Source organism: Choloepus didactylus, chromosome 19 (genome assembly GCF_015220235.1).
Source record: "Choloepus didactylus isolate mChoDid1 chromosome 19, mChoDid1.pri, whole genome shotgun sequence".
NCBI classification, from domain to species: domain Eukaryota; kingdom Metazoa; phylum Chordata; class Mammalia; order Pilosa; family Megalonychidae; genus Choloepus; species Choloepus didactylus.
The window spans coordinates 45,704,698-45,726,579 of NC_051325.1; positions in this window are offsets into that span (position 1 = coordinate 45,704,698).

A 21,882-nucleotide genomic window follows, 5' to 3' on the forward strand; every position below is an offset into this window, starting at 1 on the left:
CTTCTATAGCCATTGAGTGGATCAATTGAGATGCTGAAAGCACTTTGAAAATGGATGCTCTCATTAACAACTTTTTAAAAAAGCTATTATTATTATTATTAGTGTTATTATTGTTATCTATATCTATCTACTACTTAGTCAAGTTGCCCTCTGAAGAGGAGAGACTTGAGTCTTTCCTACAAGGATTCAGTCTTAGGGATTTGAAGCTCCAGCCAGTTGATCCTTCCAATCTTCCTGACATTGTAATACAAAGCGTCAGGACCAAAATTCAGTGATTTTTACCAGATGAGACCAGATTGGTTGGATTCAGTTAGAACTGTCGGCCTGGTTAACAGGCCGTGCATGGTTGTTTATGCACTAAGGTACCCTGATAATTAAACTCATTCAAAGTAATGATGATTGGTTACTTAAGAGGCCTGAATAATCATAAGTGAGGGCTGTCATTTGAATGTACGTAACACTGTTTGGTTTAGAAGTACAGCACAGTTTGTTGCAAGACAGGCAAAGAAAAAAAATCATGCATCAGAGGTGAAGCAAGAATATCAGGGCAAGTGGGGCAAAACCCTGCTGTGATCCAGAAGGTCCCCGAGGCTTCAGGATACCTTGGTCTCTTGGTAGAACACAAGAGGGCAAACCAATTTCTAAGACCCAGCAGTGTTCCAGCTGCCCCAGGGGTAGGTCCTCTGGGGATGAGATTCTAGGCCAGCTCTGAAGAGGACAACTTGTGCTGGACCCCACCTTTTACATTGTCTAACCTTCTGGTCGAGGCCACCAGTCCTACTTTTGGGGTTTTTGCAGCTGATCCCCTCTAGAACCTGTTCAGACATTCTCCCCTGTGTGGTTGTGGGCATGGAACAGTCTTCTCTAATTGTAGAAACAGCCAAAGGTGGTCCTAAAAAGTTTAAGATCTGGCACCAGACTCCTCAAATTCTACCTCTTCCATCTATTGGCTGGCTCTCCCTTGGCTATTTGCTTAGCTTCCCTGAGCCTCAGTTTCTCTATCAGCAAAATGGGGATAATCAGTAGCTAGTGTATCAAGTTTTCTGAAGACTAAGTGAGAGAATGCTTGTAAAGCACTTGGCATGATGCCTGCCCTACTGTAAGTGTGAGATCAGTGGTGGTGTTACCGGAGGATTGCTGTGAATGGAAGTGAACTCATTAGGCCCTGCCTGGTTGTATGCCTCCCCTCCCCACTTCTCCTCTGGCATCTCATCTTCTGCTTCTGTTGGCTCCCTCTCTCCATTCCTGGAAAAATTCTAGCCCTTGAGTTAAGAAACTTGGCTTGTGTTCTTCTCAGGAACAGAACAAGTGCTTGTCTGCTTATAGGATTTAGCAGGATTTTGATAGGAAAGTTCTTCACAATCTTGGGGCAGGTCAGGAAATGTCACCTTCTGACCTCAGTGGTTGGAAAATTAGCATAAGTAAGAGGGGTGGGGAGGGACTTGGCCATACCTCCCTGTGTTGACTGCCACTTCTTAAAGTGAAGGAACAGTTGTGTCAATTGTGAGTGGCATATTCTTGGATAAGTAGCTTAATCTTTCAGAGTCCAGAGCTGTTGTGCCTAAGACAGCTATATATCCACTACAAATTTCCATAGTGTGGTATTGTCACCAAGAGGTGTCTGTCTAGCCAGAAATTCCACTTCCCAGCCCATGTGCATCGAAGTGAGTTCATGTGAGTAGGTCCCACTGATGGGCGGTGGGTGGCAGGGATGCGTGGCACTTCGGAACTGAGGATTTTAAGAAGCTGATCGGGCTTTGTGCTCTCTTTCTGCCTCTGTGGGCTGGAGACAAAGGAATTTGAGGCCTGAGGGGATGGTGGAGCCACAAGATGGAAAGAGCCTAGGTCCCTAAACCAACATGTGCAGGAAAGCTGCCACCAATCTGGAGCACCTGCATTGGAATTTTAATAATTTCTATTGTGTAAAGCCATTAAAAATGTAGGGTTTATTTGGTACAGCAGCTAGTATTATTCTAACTAATAAAGCTCTCATATGTAAAATGGGTGTACTGGTGTGAAGTGCTCTACCACCTGGTTTCCAAATCCCTATTTGTTTGTTTATTCCTCTGTCCGTATTTAAAAAGAAATGTTTATGGAACACCAGTGAGACCCTGTTCCTGATGCTGGAGATATAGCAATGGACAAGACAGACAAGAACCTTGCTCTCTTTAGGAGCCTATATTCTGGTTGGGGGTGGAGTGGGAGAAGGCAAACGAATAAACCAGTAATTAAGGTAATTGTATAGAGTGTTAAGTGCTATGAAGAAAGCAAAACAGGGTGAGCGATAGAAAATGACAATGTTTTGATAGGATGCTCAGGAAAGACCTCCTTGAGGAGGTGATATTTGAGCTGGGACCTGGCTAGAGATAAGAATCATCTCCTGCCCCTCTTTTCACCTTGGCCTTGTCTCAGCCACATCCAATGACTTGGCCTGCTCCAGACAGACCATGAACTTCCCTGCCTCCATGCGATTCCTCATGCTGTGCTCCTCCCAGGAGCACTTTCCTTCTCCTGAGAACTGCTTGTCCTTGTAGACTCAACCCCCCCACCACTGGCCCTCGAGGAGATGGACTCCTCAGGCATAAACAATGCTCCCTTCTACTTGTGCTCCTGTCTCTATGACAGCTCAAGCTGTGCTGTATTCTATTTACTTTTTCATGCATCAGTGTCCTCCAGCAGTCTATGGCCTTTTGCTCATTTATCTTTGTATTCTGGAGTATTGCACAGTGTTAGGCACACAGCAGGTGCTTGCTGAATGTTTATGGAGTTGATTTGAATATAAAACTACAAAAAGTGATGGTTTGGTTCTGTCAGGAGCCTGCATAATGCATTGTATTTTGAAAGTGGCTTTTGTTTAGTCTCAGTGTCAAGAACACCAGCCCCTTTGACTGTGTACATATGGTGACTGAGCCAATTTCAATTAGTATGTGCATAAATACTCATATTTCTCAGACACAAGGCAGAGTCTCTTTGTTTGTTTCCTTTTTTTTTTTTTGTTTTTTTTTTTGTTTTTTTTTTTTCTGGTTGTAAACCATATCCTCTCTGGCTCCTAATGAGCCATTCTGACAGTCCTTCCTCAGATGGATGAAACAGCATAACAGCATCCCCTAGGTTCTTCCAAATGGGCCATGAGTTTTCAAGGAAATGGTAGGGGAGGTGAGCTCCATCTGTGGATGCCTGGACTTTGGTCTCCTTTCTTTGACTCGGGTTAATTGGCAACCAGTGATGCCTGGTTGAGGATAAGATCATATTTGCAAGTTTTTTCTTCTGTTAATGTTCCCTGGGGACTCTTGTTGCTGGAAAAAGTCGGGGCAGGGAAGAGAAGAGAGCTGGTGTCTCCCCCAGCCTTCTGCGTCAGGGTAAAACGAGACTTCAGTTACTGAAAATGAGAGGGAAAGTGGTTGTCTGCAACAAGAGGAAGTTAAGGCAGCCCCTGGGAAGGGGGAAGAGTGAGGGGAGTGTACTCAGAGATGATAAAGGGGTTGGGGAGAGACAAATGAGCAAAGCTATTTTGGATACTGGATTTGTCACAGGGTGGGGGGCAAAGAAGAGGCCTTGCACCTCTGAATGGGGGAATTGGGCAGGGGTGGAAAGCCCGTGTGTACCAGGATAGGGGAATGTGACAGGGAGGATTAGAGGATTCTTCAAATCAGCATTTTCTGCTTTGGGGTTCCAAAGGCTGATTTGCTCCCTTTAAATGGGAACCAGTTTCAGGAATGAATACAATGCATGAAGCAGACTCTCACGAGTATGGTTCTAAAGCTCCAGCTCTCAGCACTTCCGAGTGCTCAGTCACTGGGAACAGCAGTGCCGCTGGGAGTCCCAGGGGAGCCTGCTGGGGTGACTGCGCTTGGCTCCCTGTCCAGATCTCCTCTATCAGCATGTGCCCTTGTCATCCCTCAGCAAGTGGGAGCGCCATTGCTAAGGGCTTCCACCTAAGACCTGTCCTGAGAATTGCTCTTGACTGCCTGGAGCTACCTCACCTGGAGGTACCTGAAAGGTTCCACCCTGCCCAGCCTGCCACCCCCCAGATGTCAACAACTGACTTATGCAGAGGAAAAATGCCAGCCCCTTGCCTCAAGGCAGGCCAACCCTGTGGTGTCCAGAGTCCCTGTGACCAGGCCAAGATTAGACTCTATCCAAGACTCCAATCTTGTTGGGCTCTTTTGCTTCCCTCTCCTGATTCCCTCTCTCCCCTGCAGGTTTCTTCCAAGAACATTTCCTCAATATGTCATGCACCTCTGAATCCCTGTCTCAGGCTCTGTTTCCAGGAGACTCCCCCCAAGACTCCTACTATGTGCCAGGTGTCATAGCAGGTCTTCAAAACAATCCCCCGAGGAGGGAATGCATCCTTCCTGCCCCTCATTGCCCCTTGGCTGCAGAGGATGCCACTTCCAGGCTCCTCTGTTCCCCACTTGTTGTTTGTTAACCCAATTCGCCTGAGCCTGAGGTTCACTGGGCCACGTCTTGCTAGTGAGCAGGGTCACTGCGTGTCACCTCTCTGCTTTGCCTGACACTGGGAAGGTGAGACTGGCCGTCCTTGTCCACATGGCTGGTGGGTCTGTGAACTCAGGGTCTGCTCTGAAGACCTGGTCACCTAGCTTTCTTCCCACAGGTAAGCCTGAGCATATGTTGCCCAAGATTTAGATTCTGAGCGGGACACAGGAGGCCTCACTCGGACTTTGGGACTTGTGTGTGTTCTTCAGTCCCTTCCTTTCCCAGAGAGCTTTGCATTCAGATACTGTACGTGTGCTCAGCCATTAATTAAGCCAGGACTTTGCTTCTTTTCTGCCTACGGATCTTATATGATTGGTTCCTTGGCAGAAACCCAGAAGGGGAAGAGGAATGAGTGGTAGAGTTTAAACCCCTAACTACCCCAAACCTTGGGCAAACCCTACAAAGTAAATACAATGATTCCCATTTACCAGTGAAGGAACTGAGGCTTAGGAAGTTCAGATGGCCTGAGCACATAGTTGAGTATTGTCTGAACTGGGATTTGAACCTTGGATTGTCTGGATCCAAAGTTTGGGCTTTTCCCTCTACACCAGAGGTTGGCAGTCTATGGCTCATAGGCAAAGTCCTGCCCACTGCCTGTTTTTATAAATAAAGCCTCTGCTTGTATCATGTTATGGCTGTTTTTGTGCCAGAATGGCAGAGTTGAGTGGCTGTAGCAGAGGTCATATGGCTTACAAAGCCTAAAGTATTTTGTGGTCTTCACAGAAAATGTTTCCCCACACCCTGTGCTACATACACTGTGCTCCTTCAGTGGATGTTCCTTTATACTCCAAGGAGCCCAAGACGCTGAAGGGTGGAAAAATGCCTGGTCTTAAAATCAGAATATCTGGGTTCAAATTCTGGCTGTGCAACCTCAGTCAAATCATCTGTTCTCTCTTAGCCTGCATTTATTCATCTGTAAAGTGGAAATAAGATCAGCCATAGAGCAGTTTTGTTTTGAGGATCAAATAAAATAATAGCGATAATGATTGTATTCTTCTCCTAGGGCTTCCATTACTAATTGCCACAAACAATGTGGCTTAAAAAAACCAGAAATTTATTCTCTCATGGTTCTGGAGGTCAGAAGTCGGAGGTCACAGTGTCAGCAGGGCCGTGCACCTGCCGAGGGCTCCAGGGGAGGGTCCGGCTTCTGGTGGCTGCCCATACCCCTGGGTACACCGTGGCTTGCAACTTCATTGCTCCAACTCTGCCTGCATCGTCATGTAGCCTTCTCTGTGTGCCTCTCTGTGCTTCTGAAAAGGGACACCAGTCATGTCAGTGACCTCATCTTAACTTGATTCCATCTGCAAAGATCCTATTTCCAAATAAGGTCACATTCACAGAACCTGGATTAGGACTTTGATATATCTTTTTAGGGGACACAGTTCAACCCACAACAATGATTTTAGTTAAATGTTATTGAGTGCTGCTCTGTGCCAAGTCCTTTACCCGGGTTACCTCTTTTCATCTTGCCAGTGTCTGGCACACAGTAGAAATGCCTTCCATTGAATGAGCGAGGTAGGTGCTGGGGTGCCTGTTTCTCAGAAGCTGAAGCTGAGGCTCAGAGGAGTGATGGCTTTGCTGCCTGGGAAGGTGGGAGCTTCTGGACTCTGGACAGGCCGAGAGGAGAAGTGTTCTGAAGGGCAGAGTTCCCCTGCAGGAGGAAGGGCCTGTCTCCCCCAGAGAGGACTCGTGGTCTTTGGTCTGGTTTCCTCCAAAGCCAGCAAAGGTCATTTCCTCTCAGCTTCTCCTCCTTGGTGGAAATTCCAGTTTAATCAGTTGCTATTCTCTTCAACCCCCCTGCATTATCTAGCAACTGTGAGTGTCAGCAAACCCATCTTGCTTTTGTTGATGTGCATCAGGGAAACAAAGATCAACTACCTCAGAAAAGTGAACACTTGGGAGTCTAATTATGGGAATCCCTTGTTGTTTAGGTCCGTTTGTGTGAGTTTGAGCCACACAACAGGCCAACAGCACACTTGAGAACTTTTCTAGTTGGGGCACTGGTTTGACTGGTCACATGGGAAGATGTGGAACCGTCACTTTGCCTGCAGGGACAGATGAAGTCCTCTCTGCTCACCGGCTGTCCCTTAACTTTGTGGGCACGTGTGGATGGAATGAGTAGAATTCCTGAAAGCAGCTTTAGGAATTTCATAGCTTCAATGAGTAAAGAATTTCAGTTCTAGGACAAGGGAAATGAATCGAGTTGAATGGGGAAAGGTCACTGTCTTAGTTTGGCTTCCCCTGGAGGCAGTCTCTGCAGCATAGATCTGAAGGCAGGTGCTTTACTGGGGAGGATTCCAGGAAACACTGGAAGAAACACTGGGAAATGAGAAAGGGAACGGAGGAGGCCTCCACAGGTGCCCTATCAAGGAGATCACTACTGGGGGCAAGGGGAGCTCAACTCCACTGGGAAAACCCTAGGGCCAGAAGAGAACACTCAGTTCAGAGTTACCCCCTCAAAGGGTGAGGGGGCTGAGGTATTTACACACCAGCTCCCATCAGTTGTTGTTTGAGGTCTGGCACTTTTAGTTAGTTCTGTGGGCAGACCACATAGATGAAAGTTGGTCACATACCCTGAAATGGTAAGGCTTGAGGGGACATGGGTGGGGCCCCTATGGAATCTGCTGAAGTCAGACAACCTTGCTTCAGGCTGCAGATTCTCTTTCCTATTTGCTGTGTGACCTTGGGCAGGTTACTTAACTTCTCTAGTGTTACTTGTTGGATATGAAATGAGAGTACAAACTTCCCTAGGTGGTTTTGAAGATTAAGAAAGATAAAACATGTAGCACACCTACAGAGTGCCTGACACAGGGCAATCACTCAATAGATTTTAGCTATTATTATGAATAAACAGCGTATTAATTCCAGGCTGAAACTGAGGTGGGGGAACATTTAGACATCGGAGACTTTATGAAGGAAAATGGAGAAGAAACAATGACCCAATGCTATATCCAAGCACCATGTGATGCAGAATGAGATAATAAATAAAGCCCCAGGGAGCCAGTCCCTGCAGAAAGTGGGATGTTTAGAAAATGGCAAACAGAAGCTAGCCATGGAAGAAAAGGCAATGCCATCATTATGGAGAGTGTTCCAGGCCAGACTCAGCTCAAACATTCTTTTTTCTGCCTAAAATGTAGAGATCTCTAACTCCCCCACCCTCTGCTGACGGGGACTGTGGAGTCTCATTGCAGAACTCTACATGTGTTGCATGGAGCCAAAATGATAATATGGCACAGAAGTCCTCTACTTAAGAACTTCAAAGATATGAGCAAGTCACATCAAGGTGTCACCAGTGGACAGCACTGAAAGACAGCGTCACTCTAGGCCTGTATGTGCACGTGGACTTCTGAATTGTCCCACAGATTCTAGCTCGTTGGTAGGAGCACCCCAGTATGGTTGATGATGCCCATGTAGCTGAAGTCAAAAGCTTCTGTACTCATAGCCTGAACATATAGTGGCTATAAACTGACCAGTGTACTAGAGCCGACGGCCAAGATGATGGGAACCAGCTGGGATGCCGTTCATACGTTAGCAGGTAACATTTATTGAGGGTTTTCTATGTGCCAAGTCATGTGCAAAACACTTCACAGGATGATACCATTTTCCCATCACAACAGTTGGAGGGGGCAGCCGTGCCAGCATAGTCTGCACGCTCTCCTCTAGTGCATACTCAGACAACCTCTCTGCAACCAGTGGGTTTTCCAAAGGCTTCTCTGTGGACCCCTCACCCTCCACCCCACCCCGTGGCCCCCCTGGAGTCTGGCCTTCTGTAACAAGTCCCCAGGTGCATCTGAGTTGCAGGGCTGGGGATGTGGTAGGAGTTCTCTTTGCCAGGCTTTGGGCCCTGTTCTTTTTCCCTCGAAGAGCAAACATAACTGCACTAGGGAAGAACCACTGCCTCGTTATTACTGGCAAAGCCGAGAGACGGGGGAAGACCATTTTGTCTCTACGTTCAGCAACCCTCCCAGTGGTTAGCAGACAGCAGCATAATGACCAGCCAGTGTGAAACTGTGCAAATTGCCTCATAAATAACTCGTAATGCACAGGCAACACGGAGAGACATAGCTCATGGATAAATGACTTCCTGCCATTTCGGGGTATTAAACCAGGGCTAATCTGGACCTCGCCATGGGAATTCATTAACCGCTATGGGTTTCCCATGTACCTACCTGCTGGGATGCAGGCGCCTTGCTCGGCACTTCTCATGGTGTTGTGGTGGGGGCAACACTCTTCGGAGCAGGGCCATTAGGAGGGGGAAGCAGTACCTTTAACAAACAAGCCTGGTGTGAGCACTGTAGGAGCAATACATTGTCTCTAGGGAACTTGTTTTCTGAAGAAATCTCTTTGTGGGGCAGAGAAAAACATAATAACTACAGCTAACATTTCTTGGGTGTTTACTCTGTGTCAGGCACTGTGCTGTCTTCTTATATATTATGTAATGTGATCCCCCCAAAACTCCATTAAGTAGATATTATTGTTATTTGTCCTGTTTTTATAGAGGTAAAAAATAAAGCTCACAGAGGCTTAGCTTCTTGTCTTAGGTAACATAGCCAATACATGGTGAGTGTATTGGTCAGCTTTTGTTATGCTGTTGTAACAAATGGGCCCATAATTCTTGGTGGTTTAAAATGACTAGGGTTTTTCATTCCTATTTTATGTCATCCATGGATCAGCTTCTCTATTCTACGTGCCTTTATTCCTGGAACCGGGCTGAAGGAGCAGTCCCTATGTGGGACATGATATTCTCGTGGCAGGGGAAAAAAAGAAAAGGCAAGAAAACTGGTGAAACCAGCCATGGCTGTTAAAGCCTCAGCTTAGAACTGGCATACATCACTCTGCTCACATTTCATTGATCAGTGGAGGTCACTTATTCCTTTCAAATGGAGGCACTGCAATTAATAACAATGGTCAGGGATATTTAATTCTCTCACAGGGAGGGCAGAGAGTGTGGAATAATAATATAAACTGCCTAGGTGATTGAACCCAGATCTTTGTGCTTTTATATTTCGTACTTCATCAAATTTGGGGTTGGGAGACTTGGGTTTGGGTGGTAGCTCTGCACTGAGGAGCTGTGCGACTGAAGGCAATCCCCCTCTCCTCTCTGGGCTTCAGGGTCCTGCTTTTGGTTGGTTTCCCCCAGAAACAGAGCCTGAGACCAAAATCTGAGTGCAAGTTGCTTATTTGGGAGGTGAACCCGGGCAGCACTGGTGAGGAACTGAAGAGTAAGGCAGGACAAGGAAGGGAGTCCGTAAAGTGTGCCTTATCTCAGGTTATTCTCAGGGCAACAGGGCACAATTCTGCTGAGAAACTTTGGGGGAGATACACCTCAGGGTCATCCCACTTGGGAGGTGAGGAAGCTGTGGTATTTACCCACCATCTCTCTCTCAGTCCATCCTTGATTGAGGAGTATTTCTGGAGATGCACTGACCCTCCTACGGTTTGGTTTTCCCTATTTGGCTCAGATACGCTACTGCAGCCAGATAAAAGCCTTTGGGCAGAGTTGTTAGTATTTGCAGTAAGCATCCCTTGGTGTGCAGAGGTGAGCTCCAATTCCCATCTATAGAATGAGTAGGGTCCACTAGAACAGATATAAAGCCCCTCTACTTTTTGTCACCTGTGCCTACAGCCCTGTCTGGCAAGGGGCCAGGGCATCAGGAATCTGGTTGAGGGTGGGGATCGTGGGCATTTGTGTTTCCCCTCCGCACGTCTATGAAGCCACATGACCTCACCCTGCCCCCCCACTGGCCCTTCCTCTTCCTTTTCCACTGCATACAAATCCTCTGTTGCTTTGCAGGGTGCTTTGTCCACCTTCTGCCCTTCACAAACCTGGCTCTTCCCCAGGATGCTACAGCTCTCGTTGCCTGCAGGAGTGGAGGATGCTCTTTCTCCCACACACCAAGCTTTCCACGCGCACCAGGATGCAGCAGTAATGACATGCTTGCTTTCAACTGCCACTTGCAAATCAGGCCTCTCCCATTCTATGAAAAATGGCTTTTAGCTTTGAAGACTTGTCATTGGACTCTGCCACCCCCTTTTCTTCCATCTCTCATCATCGCCTAAATATCCTCCCGCTGTCTAAGCCAAGCCCTATTCACCTAAGTCCCTGGCTCCCAGCCCGCCTTACCTCTCTGTGCCATCACCCTGGGCCTCTTCCTTGTCTTCCAGGTGGACGTATTTCACACCTAGGTTCTTGCTCCAATGTCCCTGCCTGGTACAGGCACCTCCATCTCCCTCCAGGAAACTCAAAACCGCCTCTTCTTCAGGCCCCTGCTGCATTTCCCCCCACCCCAATTTCTGCCTTCCAGTCCATCTTTCATTCTTTCATCAAAACAATCTTTCTAAAATATGAGTGGGCAGAGAAGTAGCAAAGTTTAGTGGTTAAAATGGGGCTCCAGAGACAGGCTGTCTGGCTTTACATCCTGTGTCTGTCACTTATTAGTTGTGGGAACTTGGGCAAGTCACTTAACCTCTCTGTGCCTCAGTTTGCTCATCTGCTAGATGCGCCTACCTCCTATGGTTGTTGTGATGGTTAAATGAGTTAACAACTTTAAAGTGCTGAGGACAGAGCTTGGCATGATTACTGAATGACTATTTGTTAAATTGAATCTGATGGTGTCTTTTCCCAGCCTCAAAGCCCCACACCCCCAGTCAGCTCAGAGTCTAAGCTTTCCAGTCTGTTATTTGAGGCCCTGGTTAATTGACCGCTACCTCTCTCCCCAAAATCAACCTCTCAGGTTCTTTCCATGCCCAGTTTTGACTCATTTATGACTCAGCTTGTCATATCTCTGGGTCATTGCCTGCTATGTTGGATGCTGCCTTATCCACTTGCCCATCTCCTGCTGGCCTCTCAGGAGCCTCTCAGAATTTGCCTCCCTAGAAAGTGTTCCTGAGCCTACTTGGGTGGAGTTAATTGCCTTCCTCTTTGCTGGATGCTGCCCCTGTTTCAGGGCCAGAACTAGGGTGAGGTGAGTGGGGCACTTGCCTCAATTACAAAATTTAAGGGAGTATCAAAAAACTCAGAGATCAGGGTAGATAATATTCTAATGAAATGTTTAAAAAAATCAAAATGAGTGCAACACATCTAAGTTGAACAAAATATCCATATTTTAAATAAACCCAGGATCTAACCCAGCACTTGCAAGAGTCACCTCCCTCACCAAGGCCCTCTGATCTAGGCCTTGGTGAGTCTTGGGCCAGCCCACTAGAGGATGAAAAGACCATGTGAAGAAGAGCCCAGTTGCCTCCCGGAACACACCCTTGAGTAGTCTACATCCAGCTCACACCAAACATGTGAGAGAGCTGCCTAGATCAGCAGAGCCACGGCCTGACCCACAGCTGGCAGCAGACACATGAATGAAACCAACTGAGCCATAGAATTTGTGACAGATAATAAATGCTCATGTTTTAAACCACTGAGTTTGGGATGGTTTGTTACACAGTGGTAGCTAACTCATACAGTCCCTCTGACCATAGAGACTTTGAGCATGCTTTGCCTCTGCCTGGTGGGATTGCTCTCTCTTGACCCCCTTCATTCTTTAGACCTCAGCCTAAGTGTCACTGCTTCAGAGAGACTTCCCCTGACCTCCCTGACTAGGACCGAGCTCCCTCTTACAGGCTCTTATTCTTTGGTGCAACTCTCCTTCTTCACCCTTAACTACAGTTACAATTATGCATTTATTTATTTGATTGTTTGTCTGATGTCTGTCTCACCCACTAGATAGCACTCCACAAGGGCAAGAATTGTGCTGTTTTAGGTCTCCATTGTATCTTTTTTTTTTCCACTTTTTTCTTATGGCCACTGTTTATTAATTGATATGTAGAAATGGGAGAATTATAACTTAACAGTACAGAATCACTGAAGAAACATTGTCACTAATTATTTTTTACATTAATTCCAATGTTGAGAGCACAGTATTATTTATTAAGATGACTATATAAAATGTATGTATCCATTCCTATTTTCTTTTTTAACACAATTTTATTGAGATATATTCACATACCATACAATCATCTGAAGTGTACAATCAGTTGTTCACAGTATCATCATATAGTTGTGCATTCATTACCACAATCAACTTTTGAATATTTTCATTACTCCACAAAATAAAAATAAAAATAAAAATAAGAGTAAAAATTGAAGTAAAAAAGAACGCCCAAAACACCCCATACCCCTTCTCCCTAACTATCATACATTTAGTTTTTGCCCCCATTCTTCTACTCATCTGTCCACTGTCCATACACTGGATAAGAGGAGTGTCAGTCACTACGTTTCACAATCACATGGTCACACCATATAAGCTATGTAGTTATATGATCGTCTTCAAGAATCAAGAATACTGGATTGCAGTTCAGCAGTTTCAGATATTTCCTTCTGGCTATTCTAATACCATAGAAAATAAAAGGGATATCTATATAATGCGTAAGAATAACCTCTAGAAAGACCTCTCAACTCCGTTTGAAATCTCTCAGCCACTGAAACTTTGTTTCATTTCTCTTCCCACTTTTGGTTCAGAAGGCTTTCTCAGTCCTGTGATCCTGGGTCCAGGCTCATCCCCTGCAGTAATGTCCCACATTGTGAGGGAGATTTACACCGCTAGGAGTCACGTCCCATGTAGGAGGGAGGGCAGTGAGTTTACTTGCTAAGTGGGCTTAGAGAGAGAGGCCATGTCTAAGCAACAAAAGGGGTTCTCTGAGCAACAAAAAGAGCAACATAAGAGGGGTGACTCTTAGGCACAATTATAACCAGGCTTAGCCTCTCCTTTGCAGTAATAAGCTTCATAAGGGCAAGCCCCAAGATTGAGGGCTTGGCCTACTACATGGTAGTCCCCAATGCTTGCTAGAAAATCAGGAATTCCCCAGGTGGGAAAGTTTAATCTTTCCACATTTTCCCCCAGTCCCTCAAGGGGGCTTTGCAAATACTTTTCATTCTCTTCCCAAATTATCAGTGCTTCGAGCTAACTTGTACAAACTGATCAGATCATTCCTTATTCAAGGTTCCATGTAACTATGGTGTTTGAATAAACTGAGCATGTAAGTTAAATTATATACTGTGTTACAGAAAATATAGAGTTTGCATCTAATAAACATCTCTTTCTTTGGTCACACACAGAAGTTGATGTTTTGAAACACCATTAATATTGTCCTTTACCCTTTAGTTCGATTTACCTTAGTCCTAACCATGTCCATTTTGTTCCTGATCTCTTTTTCAGCTTCTTTAACAGTTGCTGTATGGGGTAATGATGACATTCATAGCTGCCAAACTCTGACTCTGAGTCTCAGGTGTCACACAGATACCGAAGTTCCAGGGACCAACAAGGTTATACACAAAGAGCTCAGCATCTCAGAATTTAGAAATAACCATTACAACTCAGGAATAGATGTGACTGCTGTAAGAGCTTACAATCTAGGAACTTTCACAATAAGTTTTCCTCTGATAACCTATGCTCTCTACATACTGTCCTCAAGGTCCATTCACCTAGTTGCATACCTTGCAACTTCATTCCTTCTTGCCGCTATTCAATATTCCGTTGTATGCATAACCACAGTTCACCATTCTGTTTATCAGTTGACGTACCCTTATGCCACTTCCATCCTCTGAAAATCATGAATACTGCCAGCATAAATACCACTGTCCAAATGTCCATTCGTATCCCTGCTCTCAGTTCTTCCAAGTATATACCCAATAACAGGGTTGCAGGACCATATGGCAACCCCATACTTAGCTTCCTGTGGAACCACCACACTGCCCTCCAGATGGGCTGCACCATTCTACTTCCCAACCTACAGTGAATAGGTACATCCCTCTCTCCACATTTTCTCCAGCATGTTTATCCCTCTGTTTATTTTTTAAACAGTTTTATTCACACACCATTACTTTCCAACCTAAATAAACAATCAGTGATTCCTGGTATAATCACAAGCATGTGTTCATCACCACAATCTATATGAGGACATTTCCATTTCTTCTGCAAAGAGGAAGAGGAGGAAAAAAAAGAAGAATAAAAAAATAAAAGAAGAAAAATAAAAATAAAATAAAATACAATGAAAAGGTCAGATGATGAACAACAATACCAAGAATCCCATCCTGTTCTCTTAAATCCCCCTCTTACAGATGTTTAGCTTTGGTATATTCCCTTTATTTTGATTAATGGAAGCATATTACAATATTACTGTTAACTATAGACTCTAGTTTGCATTGATTGTATTTTTCCCCCAGTGCCATCCAGTATTCAACACCTTGCAGTGTTGACATTCATTTGTTCTCCCTCAGGTAAAACATTCTGATATTAGTACATTTAATCATCATCATTGACCACTAGGTTTTGCTAAGTTACACAATTATAGTCTTTATCTTCTGTCTTTCCTTCTGGTGTCATACATGTCCCTAGCCTTCTTCTTTCAACCATACTCCACTCATCTTTATTCAGAGTACTTACAATATTGTGCTACCATCACACAGTATTGTGCTATCCGTTTCTGGATCTATACAATCAGTCCTGTTGAACATTCTGTACTCCTTCAGCCTCAAATACCTGATCTCTACCCTCTATCTCCTGATAACCTGTGTTCTCAACTTCAACTCTCAAAGTTCACTCATTAATGTTAATTCATATTAGTGAGACCATGCAGTATTTGTCCTTTTATTTCTGGCTAATTTCCTTCAATGTAATGTCTACTGTCTACCATTTTGTCTTTTGGATTTTATGTGTCATATCTTATTTTATTTTTATTTTTTCTCTCTCTTTTTACCCTTACTGATAGTCTTCATTTCTACACTCTTCTCCAAACCCCTCTCTCCTGTCTTTTCCTATCTGCCTGTAGTGCTCCCTTTGGTATGTCTTGTAGGGCAGGTATCTTGTTCACAAACTCTCTGTGTCTGTTTGTCTGAATATATTTTAAACTCTCTTCATTTTTGAAGGACACATTTGCCAGATATAGAATTCTTGGTTGGCAGTTTTTCTCTTTCACTATCTTAAATATATCATACCACTGCCTTCCTGCCTCCATCATTTACCTTATTGAGCTTCCCTTGTATGTGATGGATCATTTTTCTGCTTTCAGAATCTTTGTCTGTGACATTTGACAATCTGATTATTAAATGTCTCAGAGTAGGTCTATTCTGATCTGTTCTGTTTGAGGCATGCTGAGCTTCTTGGATCTATAATTTTATGTCTTTCTTAAGAGACGGGAAATTTTCAGTGATTATTTCCTCAGTTATTCTTTCTGCCCCTTTTCCATTCTCTTCTCCTTCTGGGACAGCCATGACATGTATATTCATGTGCTTCATACCGCTCACTTCTCTGAGATGCTGCTCACCATTCTTTTCCCTATCTGTTCTTTTGTATATGGGATTTCAGATGACTTGTCCTCTAGTTCATGAATCCTTTCTTCTGCCTCATCCAATATGCTGTTGTATATCTCCATTGTGTTTTTCATCTCTTCTATTGTGCCTTTCATTCCCAAAAGATCTGCCAATTGTTTTTTTTTCAAACTTTTGAGTACTTCCTTATGTTCACCCAATGTCTTTTTTATATCCTTCATCTCTTCTGCTGTATCTTCCCTCAACTCATTGATTTGATTTTTGAATTGATTTAGCACATTTGTTTGAACATCTTTAATTAGTTGTTTCAACTCCTGTATCTCATTTGAAGTGTAAGTTTGTTTCTATGACTGGCGCACATCTTCATTTTTTCTAGTGTGACTCATAATTTTTTGTTGTCTAGGCTTCTGGTTTTCTTGATTACCCCATTCACATTTTCCCAGACCAGATGAGCCCAGGTCTCAGGAGGAGGGTGCAATCAGTATCAAGTTGCTCTGTGAATGAGACCCAGAATATTGTCAGACTTTCCTGGAGGCCTCTAGACTGTGTTTTTCCAGTCCTGCCCAGCAGCTGGTGCTTGTCAGCCTGCTGCTCCGCACCAGCATAAAGAGGTGCAGTGCATTTAATTCTCAGCAGACTCTGTCCCTGCTGGAGACTGAGAGTGTGTCAGAAGCCAAGCTTAAGCTATTTTTGTTTTTTTTCCTCCAGGCTTGGGGTCTGAATTCTCTGAGGGAGGGCAGGCGCTTGAGCTGGGTCCCACCCCCTTTTCCTTAGGGAAAATGTGCCCTTTAGGGAATTATCTCCTTCACTTGACTTCTTCCTTTGTTCTCTTTTTTTAATTCATTTTTTTATTGTGAACTTTCACATATATATATAACAGTGATAACTCCACCCTTGCCTGGGTCAATGCTGACAATTCAAAATGCCTGAGGCTTTCTCTAATGAGCTAAAAAGGAAAAAAAAAAAAAAAAAAGAAATCCTCTTTTCAGAGCCAGTCCCCAACCCCCCAGCTTTGCCAGTCAAGAGCTGGAGTTGGTAACCAGTTCTGTGTGTCCCTTATTTTGGGACACAGCCCTTTTCCAGTACTCTGAGCCCTGCCAACTCCAAAAGCCTCTGCTTTTATTTATTTATTATTTTTTTCCCTCAGCTCTGCCTCCTCTCTGCGAGGAGAGACCTCAGGGTTCCTTTCTGACTTGTTCCAGGTTTGTCTGTGCTTGTAGCTTGTATTCAGTAGTCCAAATTTGTTACTTAAAACCGCAGTTGGAGTTTGGATGAGCTACCTTCCCTTGCTCCTAGTAGAAACCTCTTCTTATTCCCACAGGGAAGTGACTGCAAACCAGCCTCCCATGCTAGTCAGGGAGGGGTGCCAGCTCTGCAGTTTGGGGACTTTACTTAACAGTTCTTATGCTGAGATCTTGGCCATTCCATCCATTCCAGACTGGTGTATGATGTATGTCTGGTCACAGATGTCCCCCAAACAGTTGTTCCAGACTGTTTATTAGTTGGTCTGGCTATTTACCAGTTGCTCTAGAAGACTAACTAAATTCCACATCTCTGTATGCCACCATCTTGCCCTGCTTCCATTGTATCTTGACACATAGTAAGTGCTCATTAAATGTGTTGAGTGAATGAATAAATGAACAAATTTTTTTTTAATACAAAATTTGAAAGTGTCAACCAAGCTCCATTATTTCATGGCTTTCTATCCAGTAATATAACAGATAAAATAGACTCTGAATGCAAAAGGTAATGAGCCTCTCCCAGGGTCCCCTCCACCCCCATGCATTGTAAAGAACTCTCCTCTCTTCTCGTGAGCAGGCTGGACTCATTGATGTGAATGGCACCCCTTGGAGTTGAGCAGTGAATGGGCTATGTGGCTATAAACAGCAGCCCTGCCCTTGGGAGTTGAGGAAGTAAGTCTGGCTAAGCCAGTATCAGAGCAGAGCAGAGGGGATGTGACTTGAAAAGGGGAACAATTATGGATGGGGCAAAGTGGGGGTATTAGGAGGCCTCCTTGGGGCCCTCACTCTGGCTTACCTGGTCCCAGCCTCCCTAGCCCCTACTCTCCTTACCTGTGAAAGAAGCTCAGTAGCTGTCACCTCTGGTAAGTCCCCTCACTGTGGCCCTGGTGGCCCTGTGGGCCCCTCACGGAGCATGGGATCTGATACCTGGTTTCCTAACCTCTAAATGCCATGTTTCCTGACTCCTTCTTGTTTCTCAGTCTGGGAAGGCAACATAGGCTGAGACTGTGGACCTTTAAGCCGTGCTGCCCGGGTTCAAATCCCAGCACTGCCTCTTCATAGCTATATAACTTTGGGCAAGTAACTTAACCTCCCTGTGCTTCAGGTTACTCTCAGGAAAAATGAGCCCGTACCTATATCATAGGTTGTTCAAAGGATCAAACTGAGTTGGGGTGTGTTAAAGCACAAAAGTGCCTGTTACATGGGAAGTGCTATATCATTTTCTCTTCTTCTCCTCCAGTTTGGCTGACCTGGTACTTGATGCAAAACTGACAGCCCCAGCTCATCCAGCCAGGCCAAGCATCCTATTTTGTTTCTCATCAGGGAGCATTGTGCGGCTCCAGGCTATGTGTTGCATAAGCTCCCATCTCTGTTCTTTTAAGGGCTGGGTCTGAAGGAGAAATGTCCTTGGGCACTGTCTCCAAGCCAGTGAGATCTCTCTCCCTCCTTCACACACACACACACACACACACACACACACACACACACACACTCACACACACAGCCCACTTCAAGCCCACTCTCTCAGACTTTCGCTCCTTCTGCAGCCTCATCAGTGCTTTATTATAAAATCATTTTCCAGCTCTCTGTCCAAAGGTCATCCTAATTATAATCACCGCTGCAATTATGTCCAACTTCTCAGCCCCCCCAGCGAGGGGGTGGGAGCATTGCCTGCAGTAAGAGGCCCAATTCTGGGATGCCTTTCTTCCCTGCCTCTCCACTTGGAAACGACGTGGCTGACCCCCTGGAGGCATGGTGGTGGTCTTGGGCCTCGCCCTGCATGCTCAGAGATGCCTCCTTTGTCTGAGTCACCAGGGTCATGATTGCAACTCTCACTGGGTGCTCCCGGCCCGTGGTGGGCCTGCACTGAGGCTGGCGTTCACACCAGGCAGAGGATAATGCTTTTTCTCACATCCTTCTGTGATGCACTTTAGGTGTCTCTTCCACTTCTGACTCAAGTGCAGACTGCAGAAGTGAGAGATGAGGCAGGGCTTTTGACAGAGATGAGATCAGCATGCTCTGAGTTGAGATGATGGAATCACATGTGCCAAGTATTTCCCAGGGGTCTGCAGAGAGGGCTGTAATCACCAGGGACTTTCCAACTTGAAGAATTTGCCCATCTTGTTTGTTTCCCTATGGGCATGTGGGACCCGCGTGAGCTGATCTCATAAGAAACTCAGCTAGGAGCCAGCGACTGCTTGATTAATTTTTGGATGAGGAGAGATTTTTCCCCATGGCCAGAAGTCCAGACCCTTCATTCAAGATGCCCTCTTACAGTGGAGGGTTCCTGGGAGGCAAAATTAGCAATTTCTTGCTTGTATAGCTCGTTAATAATAATTGTTATCCATTAAGTGTTTCTCTGTGCCCATCTCTTCATGAGCATCATTTATTTTGTCCTAACAGCATTCCAATGAAGCAGGCTCTATTTTGACCCTGTTTTATAGTGGGGTGTGGGAACTAGAGCTTAGATCTTAGTCTAACATGTCTGAGATCACATATCTAGGGAGTGGCTGAGCTGGTATTTGAACCCAGCTTTGTCCGATGCCAGAGTTCTGGCAGATCATGGAATCAGATCATAGAGTGGTGGGTAGTGCAAGGGGGCTATTCATGGGGACTTTGAGAAGTCTGAGGGGTCACTTCTGCTTCCTAGTGGGATGTAGGTGTCCCTTGGGTAGTTTTTTTTGCTTGTGTGGTATTGCTTTTCTTTCCCTGGGGCCACTCAGAGAAGCCTCCTCCTAGCTCTAACCTTCTGGCCTCTTTGTAGACCACTCCTGTGGTTGGCAACCTCTAAGATATCCCCCCACCCCTGGGTATTCATGCCCTTGTGGAATCCCTGCCCCTTGAGATGGGGCCGGACCTAGTGACTGGCTTCTCATACACAGAATATGGCAAAAGTGATGGGCTGCCTCTTCCGAGATTAGGTTATGAGAAGAGACTGGCTTTCATCTTGGGAGTTCATTTTCTCTTGCTCTCTGTCTCACTTATTCCGAGGGAAACCAGCTGCCACGTTCTGCCCTGTGGAGACAAGCAAGGAACTGAATCCTGTGAATGAGCTTGGAAGTGGATCCTCCCCCAGTTGAGCCTTCAGATGAGACCACAGACTCAGCTGACAGTTGACTGCAGCCTCAGGAGAGGACCTGAAACAGAGCACCCAGCTAAGCTGGATTCTTGACCCACAAAACAGTGAGATGATGCATTTTTGTTGTTCTGAGATGCTAAGTATTAGAATAATTTGTTATACTGCAATAGATAACTTCAAATCTCCTAATGAGACTGAGGCAGCTGCAGTTTTTTCCTTGACCACCTTATAAGTTTGAGTAACTTTGATCATGGGAATGACCCAGGATGCTCCCAGGGTGTCCTCTGCCTAACCAGCCAAGACTGGTCAGAAGGATGGTTTGCAGAGCACCTGGGAAGGGAACCAACATCTGTCCTTCTGTGGTGATCCATGCCAGTCCAGGGCTCAGGCTCTCCTTCTCCTTCATATTCCACGAAGTTTACTGTACATGTCGGCACTTCCTCATGGATGCCCATATTTCATTTGCGGGGCACAGTGCTGGGGAGTCAGCAGAGTCCAACAGAGGCAGGGAGGGGGAGTGGACATGGCATGGGCAGGCTGCCCTGAGAGATGCTGGGACTGAAAGGTGGCTCTCTCAGGGGCCTGTGTATTTAGCAGGTGCCCTGGTGGTGAGGCCGTGGGAGCTTCTTCTGTGTCTGGAAAGTTCCATGCTGATGCCTTTAGTCCTGGGGCATACTTTCCACACCCCATGACTCTGACACAGTGTGGCTTCTAGGTCAAAGGTGGAAGTCTGGGTCAATGGCAATGTTAAGCCCCTCTGTGGGCTCTGACAACTTGGGAAGTCTCTACATCAGACCCCATCCCGCAACCAGAGGTAGAGTGGAGACAAGGGTAGGTGTATTGACTGCCATAACTTGCAGGGTCTCACCCAAATAGAGGGGAGACTTGGAAGGTCTAATTGTCTTTCAGCGGTGCTTATGGTCAAAGTAAGAGAAATACTCCGTGTGGCCGAGACTGTTCCCCAGTTTTTACTCCCAGATGGTTGTGACCTGGAATTTTGCAAATATTAAAAATGATTGTGATATTTAATCCTCATTATTAAGTGAGGGGGATTATTATTAGCCCCTTTTATAGAGGCATGGAGAGGTCTGAGTAACTTGTATAAGGTCACTGAGCCAGGAAGTGAGTAAACGGAGATTTGAATCCAATGTCTGGCTTGAACGTTGACTGCTTTGCTGCATTTATAATAGTGTTTCTACAAAGCCTCATTGTTTTGGTGTATTGGTGAGCTCATGATTTCTAATGATAGTAATGCACCTACTATGTGCCAGCATGATGTAGCACATGCATATTAATTTATTTAATCGTTGTCACCAGTCTCCATTACCACCAGGTAGGTAATAACAGGTCCATGCAGATGAAGAAATTATGACTTACAGAGGTTAAGTCACTTGCTTGCGGTCAATGCTAGTGAACAGCACAGCTGGGACCAAATTCAGGGTGTCTGACATAGAATACCCCCTCTCTTTTCCCTACACCAGCTGTTTCGACCTCACCTTGGTGGAAATAGAGAGGGAGTCTGTTGAGAGGCCTGCCATGACCCCACATTGCTGATTGATTGCAGTTGCTTTCCAGCAGCCCCTGGAGGTGCATGGTGGGCTCCGAGGCTGGAGGTCTGGGCATCCTGCCTGAGAGGGCACGTCCAACCCCCACGTGGGGGGCTGAGCTGCTTCTCTCTCCACTTTATTGATATGGAGTGAGTTGAAGGTTATTGCAATGAATAATAAATGAGCTATCATAGCAGA